This window comes from Pseudorca crassidens, chromosome 4 (genome assembly GCF_039906515.1).
Source record: "Pseudorca crassidens isolate mPseCra1 chromosome 4, mPseCra1.hap1, whole genome shotgun sequence".
In the NCBI taxonomy this organism is placed as follows: domain Eukaryota; kingdom Metazoa; phylum Chordata; class Mammalia; order Artiodactyla; family Delphinidae; genus Pseudorca; species Pseudorca crassidens.
The window spans coordinates 152,426,195-152,451,270 of NC_090299.1; the positions used below are offsets into that span (position 1 = coordinate 152,426,195).

The 25,076-nt window shown below is 38.7% G+C and overlaps 1 long non-coding RNA gene across 1 annotated transcript; it reads left to right on the plus strand.

Moving 5' to 3' along the window:
- The first annotated feature begins 626 nt into the window (after positions 1–626).
- LOC137224095 (uncharacterized) lies at positions 627–17,021 on the plus strand. The gene is made up of 3 exons (XR_010943235.1): positions 627–719; positions 2,283–2,368; positions 14,573–17,021. It is a non-coding gene; the product is annotated as an uncharacterized lncRNA (long non-coding RNA).
- Positions 17,022–25,076: the final 8,055 nt, after the last annotated feature.

The following is a 25,076-nucleotide window of genomic DNA, read 5'->3' on the forward strand; positions in this document are numbered from 1 at the left end:
ATGAAAAAGTGCTCAACATCACTAATCATCATGAAAATGTAAATTAAAACCACAAGAAGGTATCACTTTACACCTGTCAGAATGGCTATTTTCAAAAAGACAATAATAACAAGTGTTGAGGATACGGACAAAAGGGAACCCTAATGGGTTCCACTGTGTTGAGGATACGGACAAAAGGGAACCACTGTTGGTGGGAATTTAAATTGGTGTAGCCACTGTGGACAACAGTTAGGACTTTGCTCAAGAAATTAAAAATAAGACTACCACATGATCTAGCAGTCCCACTCATGGGTATCTACACAAAGGAAAGGGGATAAATAATTTTAATGAGGAGCTGATAAAAGTCATCAAGCAAACTCTTTATCTGTGGCAAATATTGACCACTGCATGAATGCTAGGAGAAGGACTTTTGCTACAAAAGGATGCATATTCAAATATCATACCCTCCTCATGGAGAGCTGCGTCACTGAAAAGAATGGCTTGAAAGAAATGAGAGGCTGAAACCAGAAGAAAGTGAGTCACAGAGTGAGTGATAATAAAGTGAAACCCATCCAATGTAAACTGTTCTGATAAGTGGTTTAGACTTGACAGGAAACCAAGAAGGGAAGTTGCTTAAATAGGAGGTGAACAGACTAGGGAAGGGTTATTTTTCCAGGACGAGAAATATGAGTTTGTTTTTAAAAGGAAGAGAAAGAGCCAAGAGTGAAGGGAAGTAGAAGGTAAAATAAGTGGACGTAATTAAGAAAGAAAATTCTCAGAGCAGACGGGAAGGGAGGGGAAAGGATTAGCTTTGGACACAAGTAGGAATAGAGTGAAAAGAGATAAACAGATTAGCTCGATGTGGAGGGGAGGGAATTTGAAGGAATTCATACCTCAGAGTATTTTCTTCTTTCAACTGGAGACTTAGCTATCTGTTAGGAATTTAGATGAAATAAATTAAAAACAAAACTGTGACAACTGATATGGAATGGGCAAGTGATGTAAGTAAAGTTAAATATATTGTAGAGCAGCACTGATGGACAAGCCAAGAGTCTGAACTTTGCAGACCATGCAAGCACTCTGCGGGCTAACCTGAACATTTGTTCACCATTTTTGTGGGTTTGGTGCTGAGTTTCCACTTAGAGTGCTATTTATGATATTTCTAATTTCTAATGATATAAATTAGAAATTTATTTATGAATTTCTAATGATAAATTAGAAATTCAGTGATGAACTAGTATTATGAGGGTGATTGGTTTGGTTAGTATTAAAATCATCATGCAGCAATGTAGTATAATGGAAAGCAACTGGAATTTGAAATAGATAAATCTATGTTTCAACGTTGGCTATGCTGTTTGCAGTGTGATCTTGAACATGCTACGTACTCTCTGAAGCTCAATCTTTTTGCAAGTATAAAATGAAAGTAATGATGGAATTAAGTGAGAGACTGTATTTTATTATATTATTATTATCTTTGTTGTTGTTATAACCTAGTGAAAAATAAGCTTGCATGTGATCTAAATGTAACTCCTCAGTGGAAAAAGCATGAAAGACATATTGTCAGGAGACCACGTGGGTTAGGAAAGATAACTATGAAAAATTGTTCCTTCCCAAGATGTTCAAATCACAAGATCTTCTGACAGTGTGTCTTTCATACTCTTTCTATTGAGAGGTTAGGTTTATATCCTATGCACTTAGAGGACTTATATTCCATGTCACAGAGGAGATTCATCCTCCACCTTGATCACGGGCACACTCCCTCTGGAGTCCTGACCTGTAACATGAATAGTTCTGCTGGCATGAGGTCACCATGCCATCAGGAAGTTCAGACTCTCCATCTGAAGAGATGTCATGGGAAAGCTATGAGACTATATGAAGAGAGAGATGGATGACCCGCCCCCAAGCTGACCCATTTTCACTTACAATCTTCCTGCAGTTTCATGGGAGACTCTGAGCCACACCTGCCCAGATAAGTTATTTATGGATTCCTAGCAGAAAAAAATCATGAGAAATAATAGCATTATTATTGTTTTATGACACTAAGTATTTGGGAGATTTGTTTTACAGCATTAGTAACTGATAGGATAACGTTTCCATTTATTTCTTAAAAGGTTTCCTCAAAAAATGGGAAGATCACATTTGTTGTCACATTACATTTATTGTCTTCACAAAGAGATATTTAACTTCTCGAGATGACATTGTTTTTCTCCTCATATTTATGGCTAGAAACTTATTTTCTTTGATATGTGAGGGTTATGATACTTACTTTTCCCCCTCTTCCTTATTTCTGTCTCTTTTGGGAGAAATGGATCGAGTGACAGCAAGAGAAGCAAGCATTACTTTCTGGATCAGTACGGTTACCAGAATCAGCATCTTCCTTCAGCATAAGGTTACTTGAAGTTACCTTTATACTTTTATAATGTATTTTCAAAGTATTTCAATATTTCTATCATTTGGAGATGATCCGTAAACCTCATTATTTTGATCTAATTTTCATATGTAGTTGAGTCTTCATGTATTTTGCAGTGTGGTTTCTCTGCATTTTCGTACGGCCAGTGACCTTTTCACATATGCTAATATAGCTCTCATTTGCAAACTCACCTCCTTTGGTCAAAATTCTTAAAGCACCTAGTCTCGCTGGTTATTTATTGAGCCAAATGTTGATGATGATGATGAGAATGACTGTGATAATGATGTGAATTCTTCTCTCTTTCTTTTCTTCTTTTCCTTGTTCTTGTTTAAGGATTTCAATTTCCTTGTTTTCCAGTTTTGTTCAGTGTTAAAGGAGTTACCTATAATTAAAATATCTTTATTCTTTTTGTATATTGTAAAATCCATAGCCTTAATTAGCCTAAGGAAATATGTATCATCAAGAAACAAAAGAAAACTTCTTCTAGTTTCTCAGGTGTCCTCTGCTTCCTTACCAAAAGCGGTTGCAGGATGAACTTGTGAAAGGGCTGGAATTCGCCTTTGGCATTCCCAGAGGGTATACCCCTTTTCTTTCTCCCTATCTGGATGTCAGCTCCTCCCCACACCCCTCCCAGGTCTCAGGACCCAAATGTTCTCTTTCCTAAAATCATAGAAAAGCTTCCTCTTAAATCATTAATTCACCCTGAACTGTAAATGACTATTAATGGCAACATTTAATCCCTACATAAATACTTTCTTTTAAATGGCAGAACAGCTAAAGTAATAAAGACCTCATTGTAGGTTTACCAGTGGGTGGTAAATGCTTCTGAAGGTGGCACTAGTTCTTTTTAATGGCGCTGAAATAACACTTGTAGGTGATCACTGGAGAGATGAGTTTGTTTGTTTCAAACACGTTTACTGACATTTACTTATAGAAGATCACTTTTATTCAGATTTGGGTCTACATAGGCTTGTTCAGCTCCAGATAAAAGAGAGAATGCTTCTGATATCTTCACACTATTGCTTTTCAACCTATGGGATTTTCTTAAATACAGGAAATATTCTTCATGCAAGCCATGGCGTAAAATATAGTTTAAGTCCTCAGTGAACCGCTTGGGGCTTCTCTTTGTGAAAGCAGGAAGTCAGAATTAGTATGTAGGACAGGAAACATGCATTTCTTATACTGTACATAAATTAGGTCATTTTCACTGTAGTCACGTGTCTTAAAGAATATTCTATTTCCAGAGTGTTAGAGAGAACATAAATTACACAGTGGAATCTATTCTCTGTTCTTATGAGTTCTGCTCCTTGAGCATTGCTTCACCCAGATGCTGAATACGTGAAAACAGCACGGTTACAGTCTGGTTCACTGTTGCTGGAATCACAGTGGCTGTGATTCTACTTTGTGGACCACTTGGAAGCCAGACATATGTCAATGGATACAGAATTTTGGTCCTCTTTAGCTAGTTTCATCTATTGGTCCAGTTAGTACCAACAATTTTTCCAGGATACTACTGAGGGCAACGTGATTATTTTTTCATGTTTAATTCCAGCCCATGTGGTAAGACAGTTGCCGATAACTTGGTGTTTACTGGCAGAATGCATCTCCTTGTTTATTGCATTCTATTGCAAGCATTTTGCCATTGTGCTTGGTATATTATCTGAACAATATTTGTAACATAAATATTACTCTGTCATCAAATACAGGGATCGGAATCCGCATTCCGCCATTCCGAGTTGTGTGGCATCCCTCAGAGTGCTCATCTGAAAAATGGTGGTGAGGATAATAGTTTCCACCCATTAGGGTGATTGAAAGTTACTACAGGGAAAGCACTTTTAAAAAGTGCCAGCATATTAATAGTAAATGTTGCCTTTAGTCACTCATTTTGCCCAGAGATAGCGCCTACCCTCCTGGCCATCAGCAGAATGTAACAGAGCGGTGGTTCTTACCTTGGCTTTGTGCAGAAAAACTTGGAAGGCTATAAAAAATACTGATGCCTGGGTTTGCACAATGAGTGTGTTTGACTTAATTGGTTTGGGGTAGAGATTTAAAAAGGCACCCCAACTGTATCTTAAAGTGCAGCCCCAGCTGAAGAAATACTGGACTCGATGTGGTAAATAAAGGCATTTCTACCACTAAATCTTATGGCTTTTCCTCCAAATGTCTGGAAATCGGCAATAATTTATCAAAATCACTCTGCTTAGGTTTACAATTCCTTTTATGCTAGATGAAATCCAGATATTGATAGATAGTATCTTTATAATCTTAACACTGTTAAGGCCTGGATTAACGTCTCTTTTGCCCAGGGTGTGTGAGCTGTTAAATCTGCTCTTGTACGGCCACATCTTTGTGACACGTGAACACCCTGACTAATGATGAATTTTACACACGTATATTCTCTAGAAGTGATGATTGCGTCTTTTCAAACTTCCTTTTTAGGAAGTACTTCTTTGATTTGGTATCAGGGAACAGAATGGCTAATACTCTGAATAGACATATGTTTTGCTGTAGGAATTCCTTAAGCATGATGTCGGCAACTGACAAGATGAAAAATGGTCCTGTGATTCATTTCCAGTCTCAGGCTTATAGACCCACTTAAATGTTTTGAAAGGCCCTCCCACATCCTGTGATTGTACTAAATCAGAACTGGAAAGATCTCAACACTCTGAACTTGATCCAAGGGTTAAGATAGCATACTCTTTATTTTCTTTTTCATAACACACTTAATGCTATAAAAATAAAGTTTATGAAGAAGTATTAAGTATGCTTAACATGCTCATTTGAGCTTCAAACCTGTTATACTCCGTTATAAATTAACTCCTCAAGTAAAAAAAAGATGACGTATACCCCACACATGCCCTTAAATATCAAGCACATGGGATGAAAAAATATATCCTTGGATTCTTGGAACCATTTGCAATTCCAGACCATTTTGGGCCAGTCATTAACATCTTCTGTGCTTTGATGCCTTGTGAAGTTATTCTCAAGCAACGCTCTGTGACTCGGAGTCAGGGGACCAGGCCAGTGGAACTTCTCAGTGTGAAGTGCTTCTATGGCATAGAGAGGTCTCTATTGTCCTTCAATATGGACTTGGAGAGCAACACCGAGAAAAGTCAGATGGGAAACTCATGTCAATCCCATTCAGAAAACATGACTCTTTCCTTAGATTCAACATAAGCTTTATATCAAGAAAGAATGCAAGGTCACTAAAGAACAACAATCTCACTTGAAATGTATAAACAATAGTGTAAGGGCCCACAAAAACTGTTCAGCTAAAACATTAGCTAGCTGTTCTTCGCGAAAAGGGGGTAGCCTTGACATTTGCAGATAGCTGACTGTCCTATATTCAAATATCAGATTTTATTTTTAGACACAGATTTATGACTGTAATATTCATTATGCTTTTATTCATCCCACAAATATGGATAGAGTCCCTACCAGGTGTCAAGCATCATGATAGGAGTTGGGACCTAGTAGAAACAAGACTAGTGCTTGTGTTTCATCATGGAGTCTATCAGGGGCATAGAGAAGCTTCATATATATATACACACACACACGTGTATGTGTATAGCAATACAGCCCTTATGGGCAGGTCCACCCAAATCTGGAGGAATACAGATACGCATATAGAACTTAATATGTGTGAGATGCTATTCTAAATGTCTACACAGAATAGCTCACTTCATCTTACAACAATCTGTGAGGTGGACTCTGTTAATAGCCTTCTTTGACATTTCAGAGAAACGAAGCCCAGGGAGGTTAAACCACTTGCCTAGGATCACCCAGCTAACAACTGTCAGAGCTGAGGTTCTCTTCTTTCCAGATAGTCTGGCTCCTGTTTTATATTTTGAGCTATATTATGGGCCAGTATTACAATGAGTAAACACTCATTAATTTTTTTAAGAGAAAGAACATTAGTTCAAGTAATTCTAATACAATAATCCTTTGGTGTTCATTATCTGAGGCAAAAGTACCAGTTAAGGAGAGAAAAGAACAGCAAGAAAATTTGAAGGAGAATCAACAGAGGGAAGACAGAAAGTGCTACCTTACGTGCTATGCCTTAACACTCAAAATATCTTTAGAAACATTAGTTTTATATTTTCAAATAAAAAAATTAATAGTCATTGTGGAAAATTTGTAAGTATAGAAATGTAAAAAGAAAAAAGTCATCGATCTCACTATCCAAAGAGAACATCTGACTTATGTCTCTATTCCTTTTCTGTGCGTATGTTTACAAACGTAATTATGATAATGCGATAGTGATTATGAACCAAATTTGTATCCTATTTATTGCATCTATTACCATAATGTGAACATATCTCATGGCATAAAAATTTTTTCCTAAACCTTATTTTCAAAAGCAGCTTCCCATTTCACCTCTTGAGAAGAGCATTCTCTTCCATACTATTCATTGACACCAGTGTTACTGGAACATGATATTTACCTGAGCCAGACTGGTGGTTTGGGAGTTATGTCCTTTTTATCTTTAACACGTAGGGAAGGATGGTCTGGAAAAACTTAACTTATTGCTCAGCAATTATATAAACTATCTGTATCCAGAGAGGAGTCCAAATCTCTCCAAATAAGTGACCACTCTCTTAGAGAGGTAATCTTCTCAATGGGGGCGGGTGAATATTTATTCTTTGTAATATTACGACGCTACTTCCCAGTGAGGGAACCCAGTGTCAGCTCCTGAACAAATGAGATCAATGTGTTAAATCACAAGTTCTTCTGATTCCCAGGACATGTCACCCTAAATCTTCATGTTCATTTATTTCACCAGCATTTCATACCCCAGCGCATGATTTATTTGGTATGATTCCAATGTATTGTTGGAGAAAATAATAAAGGATGCACTGTATATAATTATCTGGGAGACTAGGCCTTTGACAGGGGAACTACTCATTTAAAGGTGGGTGGCAAAGGCTGTCAGTCACCAGGGAATGCCTGAAAGCATTGGTTTGGTCCTAAATGAGTCTTTAAAGAAGCCTTCTGTAGAACAAATGATTACAGAGGTTGTATAGTTTAAATCCCAAATTCTGCTACCAAAGCAAGGCTCTTGTGTATTATTGGGTATTTTTATTTCTTAAGGAGAGAGAAAAGTAAAAAGACAGTGAGAGAAGAAAATGCAATTTCTCCAAAAAACCACCACCACCTCTACCACCACCAACAAAAATAAACCCCCCAAATGCAATTACAATAGAAGAGCTGACGAAGCTGTAGGGAGAAAGTAAAAGAGGGAAAAAGGAGGTGCAATGCAGGAAGAAAGTCACGTGGTGAGCAGTACGTGGAAATTCTACTTAGTGGTAGTGACTGAATGAATGATGTCACCTGGCCTACTGTGTGGTTCAGAGGCCTGAAGGCTGAATGAATGATGTCACCTGGCCTACTGTGTGGTTCAGAGGACTGAAGGCTGAATTCAGGTACTTTCATTAGGGATTGGGCTACCTTGAAACATGGCATATATTTATTTTCCTGTCTTAGAGCAAAAGAGTAGAAAAGAAGAAAATCCACTTTACCTATTAAGGTCCTTATCAGAATGACATGTGCATTGGACAATGGTATAAAAATCATTTTAACAATAGTAATGAGGTCTTTTATTTGTTTTATGATGAGTATTTCTTTTTGTGATATTCTTGAATCTCATTTCTATCCTTTTTATCTCTTTATGATTAGTACTTCTATCATGAGTTAAAAAAACAACAGCTATTTATTAGTAACATATGGAAAGTCCCATAACAGAGCACAGTTACTGAGTGATTACAATGTGTTCAGCACGCATCTAAGAGGCTAAAGTAAATTTTCATAGTTAATTCTCACAAATATTCACAAGTTAACTGGTGGCGTTCTACCATCTTCCAGGTAGAGAAACTGAGCTACAGAGAGGTCATTTACTCAGTGTTGGTATACAGGCTTATTCCAGAAGCTATTCTCTTACCCTCTTAACATTTACATTAAGTAGAAAAAAAAAAAAAGCCAGGAATAAGTGGGATTTAAAAGCACATTTTATAATTTAAAAAAATATTTCCAACATTGATTCAACTAATATTCATCAATCTCCTTCTCATCTCAAGGTAGCAGGATATACTGGTACCATCACGATGAAGGATACACACAGTATCTGCCACATGGGATGTAGAATCTAAAAGATTATTAAATACAAATCATTGATCCATTTTCCATGCATGACAATCACAAATCTGGGGGATTTTACAACTTAACTAATACTATCAGGTTCAATACCTTAAAATATATACTCATTGGCTTTGGGAGGCTCTTATTCCAAACTTTGCTTCGCTAAAATGTTGACTGTGTTATTCGGCAAGTTGCATCTTCTTTTTACTTCACATACGTCAACCACAAAATCATGGTAATACCTACCAGAGAGGCAGGAGAAAATGATGACAAGTTTCAGTAGAGTTCTCAGCTCTGCGGTAGGGCGAGGAAGACAAACGCAAAACCCTTTTTGGCCACCTTGAATAATTATTACACCGGAGAGTCTAATCCTTGAACTCAAGTTAATAAGGGGAAGCGACCCCAAACAGCCTAATTTGAAAGGTTACAGGTTGAAGCAGAAATAGGGCATCAGGAATAGCAGGCATATTGTGAAATAAACTTTTGCTCTGGGGGTACTTGTTTGTTTTCCTAAGGATGTTGAAATAATGGGTTGAAACCCTGGAGACAGAGTGATGCATTGGAGAAGCTGTTTGCACATGAGGCCAGAAGTGAAATGATGAAGCTACAAACACACTAAAAAGGGGGCCAAAAGGGAAGGGAGTAACTATGGCTCCAGAGGAAAGTTTCCTGAGCCAGAGTTTTTCCCAGCATTCTGTCTTCTTTTTAGGTTGAAAATGGGAGTCTGCTTTCAAGTTGTTTAGCTGTGTTTCACATGCTTGTGATTTCTGGAGCCGTAATAAGTGTCCTAGGGATGGCTTAATTGTCCTAGTTTACATCAGAAAGTAGTTAACATCATCAAGGTGGTCAGGAGAGGTCTTCTTAGGTCCATAAAATCCGTGCTGGTGTATTTTTCACTTTATTTGCATCATTTTTTTCTTCAGGCTGTGCTTTCTTAGAACTAATTTAGAGATGAGAAATCATGCCTTAAATTCGTAGGTCTTCCTCTTTCTCTCTCCCCTCCCTCTTTTTGCATATAACGATCCCCTGTTTGAACAGGATTTTCCTCCTTTGAAATATCCACGTTAAAAACTAAATTTGTAAATTTCCTCAACTTCTACAACTCAACTTGATGGTAGTAGAAAACGTATTCATGTGTCTAAATAGACAGAAATTACTATTTTGTTTGTTCATAACATAAAATAATGATTTCATTAAAAAGACCGTCTTTTTCTCAGGAGGTGGATAGCATCAGCATCACCTACTAACTGGTTAAAAATGCACATTCCCAGGCGTTACTCTAGACCTGCTACATGAGAAACTCCATAGGTGGAGCGCAGGAATACACATTCTAACCAGCTCTTCATGTGATTTTAATGCAAACTCAAGTGTGAGAAGTACTAGTTTATATCATTTCCACTCACACCAGCTTGGCCAGAGTCAGTCATGTGATCCCACCTGGACGCAAGGTGTGAGGGCAGACGTGCCTGGAACAGCTCTTCTCTTCTTCACACACACGTACCCAACTTTGTCCAGAATCCTTAGCAAACAAGCAGTCATCTCTCGTTAGCACTAATCTTTTAGAAGAAAAGGTATATTATGAGAAAAGAAGTTTAAAAAGATACTGGAAATACTGGGTTTGCCCAGCAGTCAACTCCACTTTCTTCATTTTTATTGTTTAAATCTAAAATATAGTGATAATTTGTGGGCACTGTGGATTAATTTTTAACCAAAAGCCTTGATAGAGGAAAAACGGTTTCAGTGAAGAGTATTATTCTGACAGCAGGAGACCTGGATTTTATTTTACTTCTGTCATTTGCTAACTGAGTGATCTACGAAAAGTGGTAACTATTTTTTTTAAGAAATTCAAATGAAAATAAAGGCTTGACTATTGAGGTTACTGTGAGATGACCGTTTAACTTTTTTTCATGTTAATATTTTGATTATAATTAAATTCAATAATTAAATGAATATGTATTAGGTTCTTTATTTTATGCTTTTCAAGGTAGTTCCCAGGAATTAAAAAATTTAGTAACAGAGGAATTAAATACTGAAAACTATGTGCTATTCTTCTCTTTTCATAAATTTCATGTGTTTCAACTTAAAAGAAATTTTTTAACTATCAGAATAAATAATTCACAATTTAGGACTCTTCCTAGTGGTATTATTATGAGGTAGACCATATAGGATTTATTAATCACGTCTTAAGTTTTTCCTCATTACTGAGGATATGGTAATCAATAGGAAAAACAGAAAGTTATTCCAGGCACCAAGGAAACAATAACTGTTTATTATTCAAACAATGTTCTGGAAGCAAAGTACCTGAGAATATGTATCGGTTAAATGAATGAAACACAAAGTTCCAAATGTTAAGGGGGGTAGTTTAGATACGACACAAAGAGCATCTCTCTAACAACCCCCTAGAGCGTTGTGTCTAACAATTGTTTTTGACTTACACGTCTACCAGAAACGTCATTCATGTAACCACCAGTGTAGCTGAAGAGAAATAAAAAGTTCTCTCTGAAAAGTGGTATCAGTGAGTCAAGCAGGTACTGATTGTATGTGGAATTTTCAAACCTTCTGCATGTGTTAAAGTAGAAAAGAAATCAGTCCAATTTGTAAAAGAAAAAAATAAATGTAAAAGAATTCTGTTCGTGTGTGTGAAAAAGCAAGACAAACAAAATGTATTTGACAGGAAAAATACAGCTTCGATTAAATATTAAATATATATCTTCAATTAAACAATAAGAAGAAAAATCAACTGTACTCCAATAAAAATTTTCAAAAAAAGAATAAGAAGAAAATATTCTTGTGTCTTTTAAAGGAATAAACACCTAAGATAAATGGAGCTTTTTGTCCTCTATCCTTAACTCCCTGACAACCCCACCTGATTCAGAGCACTTCCTAGAGATCTGGCTTATTTTCAGGAGCTGGGCATCTGTCTTCTCTGTTCTATAACAACAGCAGTCTGTGTCCTCTTGTAGGCTCTTCAAATGAATCGCGAAGAGTTTAGTTTGTTAGTGCAGAGATAGCCTTTTCTACATAGGACCAAGTCAGGTGATGCATATGAGGGGCCTCGTGCAAGGCCTTGCTTTTGTAGTTGTGAGAATCTAAGGAGAGAAGCGTCACCTCATAGCGGACCCTATGTGCAGGGTCTGTTAGCTCTTCCACCAACTCCCTGGCCTGGGCTGAGTCTTTTCCACTCAAAACATCTGTGACTAGCTCCCCTCTGACTGAAAACCCCCTCTGTGCCTGGAAAATGCCCATCAAGAGGTTGCTTCAAACGCTTTCTGGAAGAAGGTGCACTAATACATGAAAAACAGCTTTGGTCTTCAGCATATTCTAAGTAATTAAAAACATGGTCACTGTAAATTCAGGTATGCAGCTCGCAGGATGCATGAAAGCTTTCCAGGCTTTCGGTCTCTTAAAGAAATTGGGAAGGACCGTAAATCTGTGATCAGAGTCCCCTCTAAATAACCAAATTAAGTTCTCTTGAATGATTAAGAACAATATTCTTAAACGATATGATCCAAAGTGAGCTTAAGGCTTACTTTAAAAAAATAGACAAAGAGCTTCCCTGGTGGCGCAGTGGTTGAGAGTCCGCCTGCCGATGCAGGGACACGGGTTCGTGCCCCGGTCCGGGAGGATCCCACATGCCGTGGAGCGGCTGGGCCCGTGAGCCATGGCCGCTGAGCCTGCGCGTCCGGAGCCTGTGCTCCGCAACAGGAGAGGCCACAGCAGTGAGAGGCCCGTGTACCGAAAAAAAAAACCCAAAAAACAAAAACAAACAAAAAAAGACAAAAAAAGAAAATAAAATCTGGAAATAAAATTTAAATTATTTACCAAATTACATGATGTACCAAAATATGTTATACGATGCCAGTGAAGGCTGTACGTTACTCCTCCTTCACTAAAAGTTAATTCTTGTAGAGGAGACAAATTTAACAATCATCAAGCTGAGAGTTCTTCTTATTTTTTCCCTAAATGATTGGTATATGTTAATACCTTGGTGTTCTCAAACTGAATAGACGCATTTTTCATGATAAAGGACTTGTAAAATTTGGTACTTTATTAATGCTATTTGAGGTGATCAAAAACAAGTCCCCCAATTTTAAAACAACATTTAAATTATAGTCTATAGTGACAATGCAGTCTTTAATATTAGTGAATGAACATTTTAAATTCTTTTATCTGCTGACAGCAGTGACCAATGCTTATATTGTCTACATTAATTACTTTCCTTGAAATGAATGATGTCATTTCCTATGCTTAATTTTTCTAAAGGTAGAGTTGCTTATAGTGGAGGAATGCTTGTTGGCACTGATTTTCTAAGAGCTTAGCGATGGTTGAAGATTCCGCCTGCATTGGGTCATTTGTTCATGTCTCCATGGTAACAGCTTGGCTTGCATGGGAACCACATACAGCCACTGAGGTGCAGTGGTATGAACAAACCTCACGCAGCGTTTCTGGGGTTGTCAAGCTAGTTTATATCTTTCAGGCATTTTCTACTGTATTATATAATGTTTCACCTAGAGATTCCCAGTGCTGTCCCATTTAAGGCTCCCATATTCACTCTTCTCCCTTAAAACAGCCATGAGTCATCGTCCCCCTAAGAAAACCGGACCTCAGCACCAAAGGAAATGCCACATTCTCGTTCCTACTCTCCTAGTGCCCGGTAAAGCTTCTATCGAAGGATGTCTAGTATTTACTGAATCTGTCTCTCTTGCTTATTTTTTCCCAGTTTTATTGAGATGTAATTGACAGGCATCGCTGTATAAGTTCAAGGTGTTATCTTGCTTATTAACTTACTATATCTTTTCCTTCACATAGACTCATGTGGCCTGTGCCCTGAGACTTTAGGTCTTATTCATCTCTGTATATTCAGCTCCTTGCCCCAAACCTAGCACATGTAGTCATTTATTTAACAACTCTGTGTTAAGTGCCTCCTCAGGGGTAGACCAGAGTGCGCTTTAAGAACTCATTAGTTGTGTGATTATGGGCACTCATTTTCCCACTCTTTGCCTCCTTTGTCTCATCTGTAAAATGAGTGTAATGTAGCATCTATCTCGCAAGGTTGTTGTGAGGATTATATTGTCAATACGTGAAAAGCGCACAAAGTAAGTTATGCGCAAAATCCATAAGTGGAGGCTATTATTATTACTAGTATGAGCCCGGCGCTACTCTGGCGCTATCTGGTGATAAGTGGTAAACAACCATAGCAAGAGTGGAGGGAGACCAATTGAAACAAGTAGCAGATAATCCAGGCGTATTCTGATTATAATCAGGGTTTCGCAGACAGTGAAACAGGGCACCGTCATAGAGAATTTCTTGGGAGCAAGGGCCTAATTTACATAGGGTAATCAAACAAGGCCATTCTGAGGAGGTAAAGTCTGAGTTGATACCTGAATTATAGAAAGAAACCAGGTATGGAAAATCTGAATTGAAAACAAGCTTTGTACGGATAAAAAAATAGAAAGAAGTTCAGCATGTGTGCATATTAAAAAACGTTTATTTGAATAAATTCCTGGAAGATTGAACGCGTTGTCCTATTTTAACGTATTCAAATGCAACCCCCAAAGAGATTCTTGCATTTATCCAAACATTTGGTTTATATTTTCTATAGTCAAATGCTGTGGTCTATTAAAATTTAAAAATGCTCTTTTTTCAATTTCTGAATCTGGACTATGTAAATTGGTGTAGAATAATTGTTCTTTCCTGTATATTTTAAAGCGAATATTGGCTAACACTTATTGAATGTTTTTCGAAAAATGTTCTAAGCTCATATCAATACAGTGAATTCTCAAAACAAACTTCTGAGTATAGCTCTCCATGTAGGATGGATAATTGCACCCCAAAACGTGAAGTAACTTGTCCAAGCTCTCAAAGAGAATAAGGATGGACTGACCTTAACTAACTTGCCTTAACAACAGTATAAACCTGTCCCTTTGGCAAATTTAGACAAAACTTACTCTTTTGGGCTTTATATATTTGAATGGTTATTTATTTAAATTTGGTTTTATGTGTACTTACGTTCACAGACGGACACACTGTTTTGTAATTTCCTTACAGACAAGGTCACTGGCATGTATTTAGCATCACGTTGTTAAACACTTGAGGATTGGTGCCCCCTGAGAGCCTTCGGAACCCTCTACATGGATGGAGGGATCAGAGCTCAAGCCCTGGCTGGAGGCTGATGGACTCTCCCTCTGTGTTGTCAAGTGGCAGGGCTGCAGCTGACCAAGGCGACCACCATTCTGTTTCTCTGCTGCGTCAGATTCAAAACTGATGAACCCAGAATGGGGCTCATCAAGTTCAAAAGAAAAGGTTCTCTGCTTTCTTTGTTGGTCTCGGAAGATAAATATTTCTCGTGGCACCTCTGACATGGCTACGCGTCTGTGTAGGTCAGCAGTAAATAGATGGGGTTGATGGACGAAAATGGCAAACCGACAGGACAGACTCACTCAAAGCCCACTGTGGAGGGCCCATGAATCTCTCCATCATATTTGGTTAATGGTCAATCTGACACTTTTCCCACCCAAACATATATCTAGAACAACTAATATCGATTCTCTTCTAGGGACGTATCAGGCAAGGATGGCTGCATTTGATTTGAAAGGGACAAGGAAGAAGCTCAGAGAAAACAGAGTGACATTGTGTGACTCTTAGGTGGGCTAGTAGGACGACTGCTTGTGACCAGGAGAGCTCATGTCTGAGCGGCGGGAAGCGAATGTGCATGGTCCTCTTACGTTCTGTTGTCATTTTTTTCTTTCCAGAATATCAGTGACCTTTGCTCCCAATCTAAGAATTTAACTTAGTAGAGTACATTATATTTGTAAACTTGGGGCAGTAATGGCAAAATAAAACAACACAGCAACAACAAGACAATAGCATCTCCTGGTCCTTACGTGATAGCTGAAGTCGATAGCATTTGTAAAGATGTCTGGCCCAAAGGAAGTAACACAATGGTTGACGAACACCACCATGGTGGATGCTGTTAGTTGAGGACTTATTATGAACACCTACTATTTGTTGAGTTTCACCAGGATTTTTTTTTTAATTTATGTGCTTTCTATACATTTTCTCTAATACAGTCATAACAAACTGGTAAGCAAAGTCAGTTTCCCATCTTACAGTCAATGGAATTGAGGTTTAGAGAAATTAAATTAATTGAACTAAGTTATATAAGCAGGAGGTGAGAAATCAGACCCAGGGCCCAAGGTCATTCTTTTACGTCTCATTGTAAATATTTAACGTACAAAGAGTGAGATTCTCATTAATAAAAGGGCAAAACGTGGAGGAGCAAATGCATGGGAACTAAAGTATGAATAGGCTAAAGCTTCATTTTCTATTAATCCACATTTTTCCTTCTCTTGATGCTATTTCTGCCTTAAATGTGAGTAAGCAGTCTCACCTGGGTGCTGAGATTCACATGCTTAAAGTTTCAGCCTTAGGACTTGAGGGATTTGAATTCTTCCCATAAATTGTAGGGAAACATCAAGACTTTAAAAATGATGCCTTGTATTATCTTTCACAGTCCCAATTACAAGAATACATTCATCAAATGAAAAACCATTGAAAATGACAGGCTTACCTGTTCTGAGTACCGAACTCATAGGGTTTAGCAAGACAATGATTACCTTTAAGAGAGTTATGATACTTATAGACGCAGTGTTCAGCATAACTACTGTTGGCTATTAAATTTGGATATTCTTGAGTTCTGTTATAAAATAAAACACTTCCGGAAATTGTCAAGACCTAAAAAGATTCATGCTATGCTATCCACAGTATGGGTTTTCCAGAATTAATGAGGAAGTGTGAACTTCTCGGTTTGTTGTTCTGATACAGCTGAGGGAAAATGCTGTCATACAATGAATGGGCACTCAGCCAGCAGGCCGCTTCTGAATAAAAACACTTAACATTGTGCCACAGCATATGAAAAATAGCTTATAAGACACCAATCTAGGACTTGTTGAACTAAAGGAAACAGAGGATGTGATATTTTTTGGTTACATCCCAACTTAGAAATAAATGTCTCTGTTTTGGTCACCAGAATAATACCTAAAAATAGTCTTGATACTTGTGGTCTGTTGTTGTGTCACTTTTCCCCTTGGGCATCAGATAGCACTGCACCACATAAAATAAGATATTTAAAACATAAGCCTTCACGATAGAGTATTGTCAGCCTTAAGATACTCTTGTTTATGGGCCTTGGAAAGGGATTATTTCAGCCAACTCAAGTACTTACTGAAATGGGAGTTAATAAAAAGAAAAGAAAACATTCTGGAGGCACTTGACAAGAAAAGTGCACAAAATCTGAACATAATTAGGAGTCAACACTATTTAGTCTCTTCTCTGTGCAGAAACAGTGCAAATGAGCAAAGTGTTATTCGAGAATGACAACTTTCCTACTCAGAAGAGAGAGTGGCATTGTTAATCAACTGTGCTCCAATAGGAGATAAAAATTTCAAAAGAGATATTAAAAAATAAACAATTATTTAAACCTTTGGGGGAGAAAAGAAGTGGCATACTTTTTTGTTTGTTTGTTTTTGTTTTTCTGTTTCGTTTTGTTTTTTTTGCGGTACGCGGGCCTCTCACTTCCGTGGCCTGTCCCGTTGCGGAGCACAGGCTCCGGACGCGCAGACTCAGCGGCCGTGGCTCATGGGCCCAGCCACTCCGCGGCATGTGGGATCCTCCCGGACCGGGGCACGAACCCGTGTCCCCTGCATCGGCAGGCGGACTCTCAACCACTGCGCCACCAGGGAAGCTCCGTGGCATACTTTTTGAAAAAACTGGCTTTACAAAAGGGATACACTTTTTGGAAATGACAATGTAACTGCTACCACCAGTATCTTACTACAAACTGTTTAAATCCTATCTAGTAATTTTCTATGGAAAGTCAAAACAATGAATAGGGTGTGAAAAACAGAAACACAACAACTGATTAACAAACACCTTTTTAAATTATATCTAAGAGATACACACAACAAATCGTTTTAGTGGTCATGGTAGAAATGGTAATGTTTTTGGAAACACTGTAGTCCTCTGGGAATGTTGAGGGGGATTCTTACAAAGGAGGGAACAAGTAATGAAACTTAATGGGTAAATCAAAGTTTTCCAGGCAGAAAAGGAAGATGGACATTTCAGTCTGAAGCCCTCCAAGAGTCAAGTCTGCAGAATGTGAGACTTGGGTTATGCGTTGTGTGACTATGGTACAAAATTGTGGGTTAAGGATGAAGAAATAAATTGAAAAGTTTAGTTGGGATTTATTTTCCTGTTAACAGTGAAAACAAATTCAGTCTCAAGTACCTTTGACTGAAAGACATGAAAATTTAGGGTTAGATAAATGTGATTGAAAATTTAGGGTTTAGATAAATGTTTGGGGCATTTCTTCATTAGCACGACCCAGTTTCTCATCTGCTTTGCTCAGCCCTGCTCCTTCTCTGCTGGGTTCATGCTTCACTAGATGCTCTCCTCATTCTGGGTAGGCTTTCTACCCCATATCCTTCCCAGTTCAAATCTGGAGAAAAGGAGGGCAAAGCTCTCTCTGGCCACTCCCATGCTTGACCTGTGATTCACTCTGGTTGGGTTGGCTTGGTCAGTCTCCCCTTCCTGATCTCACAGTGCTCTGTACCATTGACAACAGTGTGGTTCTCCTGCAGCCCTGCAGCTGAGAGTGGAGCCCCACTGGGAGAACGCAGGGGACATGGGTCATGGCAGCTATGAAACAATGGAGGTCCACTCTAGTCCGTACCTTTGGCCACCTAATGTCCAAACACGAGTCACTCTTAAAGCCCTTATTCCCAGTGACTATACCTATAACTGAGCCTAAGCTCCTACTGCTTGCCTCATAACAGGTCAATATATCCAGAGACAAGGTGCTGGGACAAGGAATAGAAACTTTATTCAGAAAGCCCGCAGACGAAGAAGATGGTGGACTAGTGTCCCAAAGAACCATCTTGCCCAGGTTTGGATGCTAGTTCCTTTTATAGAGCAAAGAGGGGATGGTGAGGAGGAAAAGCAAAAAAAAAAAAAAAAAAAAAAAATCCCACAGTGGTTGCAAATCTTTCCTGGTTCCAGCCAGACTCTGGGAGGGAAGTGTTAATTTCTTCCTTCCTGCAGTCATTCACAGGTGCGTGGGCCTCGTCAGCATGTTTCCTGTGAGTTAAACAAAGGTATTTTACCTCTGGCCTGGGAGTCAGGGTTCTCCGGAGATGGGCCATTGTGTGTGCTTTAAGGTGTAGGCAACATCCTTTTAATGATTAACTTGTAGAAAAACAATAGAATGCAAAGGCTAACGCAAAAGAAACAGATCCAGTGTGGAGTCAGGTTGTTCTTTCCTGCTACATATTCAGCTCTGAGTCTCTGCCTCTGGTTGATATCGGTTCCATCCATCATGTCTGGATGCAGTTCCTCGTGGTCCAGCAAACCAACAGAGGTGTAACTCCTTCCAACAGCTTATCATATGCAAAACACAATTATAGAGAATAAAAATATTTGTAATAAAACGTCTACTGGATGGGGCAAATGAGAAATAAAATACAGCGGCCAAGCGTCCATACCATGTATAATAAAAATAGCAGGATTTTTTGCCTTGTTTGTTCCGGTGCTAGAAAGAGTTCTTTTGTCAGCAGATCTGCATTCGTTGCCCTGATTTTGTTCTTCTGGGCATTTTCCCTTATTCTTTTGTCCTCAGTGCTCGTACAGGAGATGGGTATGTGGGGTGTGTCCCATCCCTTAGGAATTTGGGATATGCTTTAGCGATTGTAATTGTAACCTGTTGTGTTCCAATGTTGATGAACCAACTTTCTTAAAGGTTAACTGGGCTTTCAATCTCTGTGTTCCAGACAATTCCATGGGCTAGTACTAAAACCCAGATATCTCCTCAAGCCAGCATTTGTATTAGAACGAGACCCCATATTTTTCTCCTAATGCCTTCCAGCCACCTTGCTCTGTCCATGGCCTTCATCCAAGTTATTGAAGCTGAATCCAGCCTCTGTACCCTGACACTGAATTAAATCTCAGAGACAGAGTTTTGGGTGAAGTAGAAAAGAATAGTTTCATTGCTTTGCCAGGCAAAGGGGGCCACAGTGGGCTAATGCCCTATGGCATTAAAACTGTGTGTTTTAGACCTGGAGCAGTTAGTGAGGTGTTTTATAGGAATGGTTCAAAGAGGGCGTGGTCAGCTCATGGACATCTTTCTGACTGGTTGGTGATGAGGTCATCAGGAGTTGGCATCATCAACCTTCTGGTTCCACCAGTCTGGGGTCTAAGTGCTTGTGGGCAGCCTCCAGTTAAATTCTCTACCTGGTAGGGGTTATAGTATCTGCAAAACAGCTCAAAGGTATTGTTCTGTGTATCCCTTGAGGGGGAACCAGGACCCTGCCCCAAGGCTGCACTATTGTTTCCGGACTGTTCCTCCCTTGCCTCTGCATCCCCTCCTTTCCCTGATTAGCAACTGTTTGAACCTGCCTGTTGGAACTCAGGGAAGGTCATAGAGACTGAATGAAGCCTATTTCCTATAATCAAAGAAACGGGGGACACAGAAAGCCTTTGTGCCCAGGAACCCCACAGGTCCTGCTTAGGATCATTATCTAAACTTTGCTTCTGCCTTGCGGTAATTTAACACACTGATATTGACCAGGGGAGATAGACCACTTTGATTCTAGTTCCCAGGTACACACATGTGGTATCTTTGAGACCAGGTCATCACCCTCCTTTTCTAAATAATTTAAAATAGCAGCTTCTTAGGAGGAGACTGATGAAAACGGCTTCTCACAGGTTTTAATATTATTTCCTGCTATTGTTCCTACTTCCTTGTTTTTGTTGGCAATAACTTTAGTTTGGAGGAGAGAATTCAGCTTTCTAATCTTTCAGATTTCTCAGCGACCTTGAATGGGTTTCAGGCAAGAAAGGTACTTCTTAGCTAAGACAGTTTGTTTTTCCTGTCTGCACTCAGATGAACTAATTACAACATAAGCTAGTCTTTTTATTATAAAACTTACAGAGGTCCATAAGAACAAGAATCACACTGCAAAATCCTACGTTTTTCATATCAAGACCAGAAATGCTGTTGCCTCATTAAGGGTAAGTTCTGAACACCAAGCTAAGACAGGTGTAAATTGACTTATTTTTAACCTTTGTAACCAAATTACAAATATTATTGTGCCCCTGACACAGATTCATGAGAGTCCTGCCCTCTCCTTGATTATGAACTTGGTGTCTGTCATTTATAGTGTTCTGTTCTTAGTGCCAGCTTGTTCTATCTCCTGATGTCAAGTGAGAGGAAACACAATCCAAAGTGTTTAACCACAAAGGGAGAGTGTTGACTCTCAGCTGAAAAGTCCAGGGCCTGCTGCGTCTTGGGGGACATTCACAGGATTGGGTTTTCCTCTGTTCGAGTTTTAGATTCAGGTCTCCTGTGTTGACGCCTTTTTCAGGGAGTGTGCTGGTTTGTATTGTGTTGATTTTGCTAGGCTGGAAGGACAGAGCTGTTCCCTCTGTGATTCTGGATTAGGTCTTCCCACAAGTGAAACCGAGCAAGACTTGGAGAGTGGAAATGAAGCTGTAGACCTTGGCCTCTGAGGGTCAGTGCAGGAGGCCAAGTGATGACGTAGCTTGCATGTGTTGACAGCTGTCTTACCTTGTTGATCTGGGGCAACCATGTGCCTGCAGCTCTCCCAGCACCTGCAGCACCTGGTCCTCCAGCTTCTCTGGGTCCAGTAAAGCCTGTGTCAGCCCGTTGTCAGGAAGTACATCAGTTCCTTCAGTAGGGCAGCCATGAAGTCAAGGTTGAGGAGGTGGGAGGTGTGCTCAGGCTCTAGTGTGCCCTCATGTGGTCCAGTTTATTTTTGTGGGTTCCAATTTTCTCTCATTCTCCCCCCATTTGATGCCCAGTGTTTCTTCTTGAATGTCAGTTTCAATGCTGTCACCAGACACAGAGGCAATGTCCTTCTGTGGATTTCTCCAGCAGCCTTCACAGTTGAATGAGGTCTTATCTTAGTAATAAATCCCTTATTCTATATAGCTTATTGTTGTTCTGTTTCCCTAGCCAAACCCTAACTAATACAGAGAGATTCTCTTTTTCTCTTCACAATATGGCAAGACTAACTTCAACTGACATCCTCCCAAGTTCAAGTCTACAGGAAAAGGTTTATGTCTCTTTTGAGTCCTGAGATCCTTTCTTATTGGATCACCTTGGGTCATCTGGTCATTTCCTATCAAGCTTTGTGACCAGGATGGCTAAGCCTGGTTCATATGTCCACCCTTGACTTAATCACTGTTGTCCAGGGAATTCGGTATATTGATTGGCCAATCCTGAGTCACATGCTCTTATTCTAAAAAGTGGCTGCGCTGGGTGAGAAGGGGTTGATTTCCAAAAGAGTCCAAGCTGTTGCTATGAGAGAGAGGATACAGGGTGCTCATTGCAAGGTGGCCTGTAAGCCATGGAGACCTTGCAAGTCTAGATGTATTATATGGTAATGGATAGTCACTGGGATTTCTAGAAGTAGGTCACTGCCACAATCCAGTGGACCTCTAACTCTTCAGTTCTGAGGACAACATTTCATGAGATTTTATTTTCTCATCCTAGTATTGTGTCCGCAACATAGTAGTTGTTAAACAAGTCATCAGGTTGTTGAATAATATGACCTCTGTTTTGAAAAGATGGTCAGATACTGTGTAGGTATAGACAAGTGGGCAGTAATTGAGCAGGAATGATGGACTTGTCTGGACAGAAAATACGGATGAAAAGAGAATGGCAGAACGTTTAAGGGCAAAGGAAGAAGTGATGATAAAAGAGATTGAAAAACAGCAGTAAAAATGGATAAAGAAACTGGAGTAAGTCTGTTTTGTGATCTGATTAGACCAGCAAGCTGAGGAAAAAATTGAATGTTTATACGATGAAGGAATTTTTAAATGCCTTCATGGCTGTGCATTGCTCTGAGTAAATAAATGAGAAATGGATTTTTCTATAGGAAGGAAATAGGTTTGGATTAACAATCAAACATAAGAGGACATTATTTTAGTTGAAAATAAAAAAAACTTTAAAGACAGGAACTGAGTAAAAAGTAATCCGTTCTTAGGAAAAAGAGCTCTATGAAGATTAGATAATTTATCAAACTTTATTGCAGGATGCCCATATGAGTCTAATTTTGAGTACTGGAACATCAACATTTAACATTTAACATTACACATGACATTTGAGAACACTCCAACTTTGTTATTTACTTTTAAGTGTTTCTTAACAAGAAACACATGTATCATAAATAAATTTGCTATTCTTCCGTCACTTCTGAGTTTTAGAATTCATCTTCTTGAATCAGTTGCTGAGTGTTCATGTAACCCGGGCCAACACCTACACAGAGAACCTCAGTGAAAATCGGGTCTTGTGGTCTGTCCTGCAGCTTCTCAGGAAGAGGGCATGAAGTCGTATCATCAGTTTTATTGTCTGATTGTTAGGGATATAGTGAGCTACGTTCTCATGGCTTGACTCTATAATTATAGACATGAAAAAGCAAAGCATGTCATGATTGGCTCAGGAATTTCAGCCATAAAATTGACACTTGTCAAGTATCAATTATAAAATTCAAAGCTTTATGTAGATATTAGTGGTATTATTTTGTCCTTAGAACATCAGAAGACATGCAATAAGAATTACTGCCATACCACATATACTTTAAATCCTATTAGTAAGATAATATCTGCCTCAGTAATAATAGTATTTTTCTATCCTTTCTTCTTTTTCCCAGGGTATTATAACTTACCAACTCACAGAATTTTTATTTTTGAGTAATTTTTTTAAAAAGCTGACAACATAAAAAAAAAACCTCACCAAGATATAGCACAATTCAAAGAAAAGGTAAACTGCTAGTTAGGGACCATCCGTGAACTGGGATAGTGTTAGTGAGATATTTCAGTGCTAAGACATCACAGCAAGTACAACGACTCATGTTTTTCTTCACATAAGATTTCCAAGTCAGTCCTTTTAACACACATGTAAAACGAAAACTCTGATGCTATGAAGACTAAATTCAAAAACTGAACAGTTTGTAAAGCAAAAGTAGCCAACAAAATTTGAACTCTCATCGACTTGGCTTTTGAGATTAAAAAAGTCATTGACCTTTACAAACTTTTATAAGTCTTTGGAAAAATAATAAAAATGGGAACCTTACATTACAAAAATGATATAAATGACTCAAAGCCACACTCAGATCTGATTCTATGAGTAAGCAATAACACAAAAATGAACTAAGCCTTCAACTTAGAATAGCTCAGAAAAAGCTTATAAAGTCACATCCTCTCTGCCTTTTCCTCAAAATTGAAGAGAGGAAAAAGGGAAAAAGGTAGGAAGATAGGACCTATTATATGTGAATTAAAAGAAACAAGAAATAGCAGAACTGCAAAGGAAACATAACAATTGAGTCTTTGGGAAAAAATTGGAAAGTTAAATTTCTGCAAAAGTAATCATGAAATACCAATTTATCAAGAGAAAAGGGGAATACGACAACATATAAGTAGGAGATTAAAATTATAATACATTACCCTATACTCCTCAATGTTAACACACTTGAAATTTTCTATGAAATAAATGATATTTTGGAAGATAATAAACTTCTAAAAGTATACCAAGAAATAGGAAATGAAAAGTACATATGGAAAAATTATTTCCACATAAAACTCTAAATAGAAACAGATGACATTACAAATGTACAAGGAACAGATTCAATATTTCCATGCCAAATCTTGTAGTCAAGAGTATAGAAAAGAATGGAAAGCTATCCAGTTCAGCCTTTGAAGGTAATAGAGCTCTGAAGGCAGAGAGCAATCATTCTTATGACTGCAAAAGTGAAAATTCGAAATAAAACCCTAGCAGATTGCATAAAACAGACGATTAAGAAAATGACACTCTTTTCAAGTACTTTTATTCCGTGAGAGGAATAAATACTAGAAACATGTGACGTAACACATTTGGATGCCCAATAAGAAAAAAAGCACCCATTTCAGAAGAGGCTAAAAACATATTTGATCAAATTCAATGCCTCCTACTGTCAAAGCTCTTGGAAAATGAAGACTAGAAAGTTCCTTCTTTGATTCCAGTCTCTTTCCAGTGTCCACACTTAGCCACCTGCTTTTATGGTTCCTCCATGTAGTCTGTCATCACCAGTCTGTATTGCAAACATCCCACTGCGCCCTTACATTTTATTTTTCTGGTTCACTTTCTCTCCTAATCCCCGGGATGAGCGTTGTTTGATTAATACAGGTCTTCAATCCATTTCTCCTGCTACTGTATTATTTTCCACCTTCTCCACCATCACTTACCTTTTGGTCTAGGTTTAGCCTGCAGGTGACTCATCAGACTCACTCCCTTGTAAACAGGTTCATCTGCTTTATTACTCCCTTACTTTCTTGTAATAATTGCCAATACCCCAACCTCGATTAATCCAACTACCTATACCGTGCTTGCAACCTAATAGCTGAGTACAGAAAAAGTGTAACTAGTTTCAGTCTAAGTTAACCACAAGCCTCAAAACACACTCGACCTATCTGATTCTCCTACTTGCTGCCTGGATCTTCT